Raw genomic sequence first — 1986 nt, 5'->3', positions numbered from 1 at the left:
CGCGCTTATCGTGTGATTTAATTCGATAAGACGGCCTTTCTTATTGGCTAAAAGTCTCAGTTCTAATAAATATATAATCCAATCAAAGAAAGTGTAAAAAGAGTACATTAAAAAAAGATACTAGTATATAAAAATTGAGTTAGAGTTACACTTTCAATTGCACGAGTCTCCTCTGGGTTGTCATGCCACGACCAGAAGAGGTCAGGTCCTTATCAGGACCCTACGGACAATCTAGGGAGACAACCAGCATCATAAAGGTCGTTAAGTAACGAGCTACTCTCGACTCACTAACGAGCTACACTCGATTCAAAACCTATACTAGCTCAATCATTTACCTTTCGACCGACCGTTCAAAATTGCGCCAAAATTACTCAACAAAAACTGCGCACCATTTTCTCTTTGCCTTTAAAATGGCTCCACTCAAAATTCCATAGCACCACCACCACCCCCACCCGCCTGCTACCGATTCAATCGGACTGCTGGTGCTCCCTTGCACCTGCCAGTGCAGGCGGTCCCTCTTCCCCCCCCCCCTCCCCCCACCTTTCCTGTCTTGGACAAAGGGGCCGGCTCTTGTGCCCACGACAGGCGTGCGCTACAACAGCTTGTTCTGAATGTGCACGTAAAACCCTATGACATGACATGACACGACACGTTACACTTTCAACCGGTCTCAGTGGCACAGTGGTTAACCCATCGGACTACAGGCTGGTAGGTACAGTGTTCGCAGCCCGGTACCGGCTCCCACCCAGAGCGAATTCTTAAGGGTAGGTGTAAGGCCACTACACCCTCTTAAATTCTCTCTCACTAACCACCAACTAACAACTAGCCCACTGTCCTGGGGAGACAGCCCAGATAGCTGATGTATGTGCGTGATTAAACCTTAATTAGATATAAACACGAAAATAAGTTAAAATAAATACACTTTCAAGGCGTCCTAAAAATAAATCACAAATAATGTCTAGATTAATCTACCAATATAAATAATTAAACAAAGCATTGGAAACGTTGCAAATTTTTAGTAGCCTAACTGTCTGAAACAGACAAGCGAAGCGCGAACTTGTTCAAGTTAAAGTTTAATAAAAATCGGACGAGAAATGAAGTCACTAGAGCGTTTTAATTTTTAATAACAGTGACCTTGACCGTTGACACAGGCGAATCGCGAAATCAACCAACTTAATTAAGTTAACCAACTAAATTAATTACAACAATTATTATTATTACGTTTTTAAAAGTAGTAGTAGGTTTAGTAGTAGTAGTAGTAGTAGTAGTAGTAGTAGTAGTAGTAGTAGTAGTAGTAGTAGTAGTAGTAGGGTTGTTGTCCCCCCCCCCCCCCACCTTTTTTTCTAAGGGTCAGGTTCTCGGAAACATAGACGTATTATAATTTAAGACACATTAAAAAAACATTAATTTTGTTTAGGCCTTAATAATAGCAATAACAACCCCCCAAAATATATAATAATACATTTTATATAAACACTCATTCCAGGCTGTATGGATAACAGAAACATAAACTTCGCTAAATGTTTTCTGACCAAATTCACCAAATTGCCGTGTATTTGTGTGTGTGTGTGTGTGTGTGTGTGTGTGTGTGGTGTCCCCCTCTATGTGTGTGTGTGTGTGTGTGTGTGTGGTGCCCCTCTCTCTATCTGTGTCTGTGTGTGTGTATATGTGTGACACTGTGTGTGTGTGTGTGTGTGTGTGTGTGTGTGACTGTGTGTGTGTGTGGCACTGTGTATGTATATGTGTGTGTGTGTGTGTGTGTGTTTATTTTCAATTCTTTTTCATTGTTTGAATATTACATTATATATCGTTGGTTGAAGATAGACTTATGCTAAACCTAACACCCTTATTAAAGGGGTAGTCAGGTTTCAATTCATGACAGAAATACCGGACTTTGTTCTTTGACCCCTGCGCGTACTGTAACCTCATCGTGGTGCAGGGGTGTAACATTCCCTCTAAGAATGGCTAATACAGTACAACTCCCCT

The sequence above is a fragment of the Gigantopelta aegis genome, chromosome 9 (genome assembly GCF_016097555.1).
Source record: "Gigantopelta aegis isolate Gae_Host chromosome 9, Gae_host_genome, whole genome shotgun sequence".
In the NCBI taxonomy this organism is placed as follows: Eukaryota; Metazoa; Mollusca; class Gastropoda; order Neomphalida; family Peltospiridae; genus Gigantopelta; species Gigantopelta aegis.
This window is presented reverse-complemented; position numbering follows the sequence as displayed.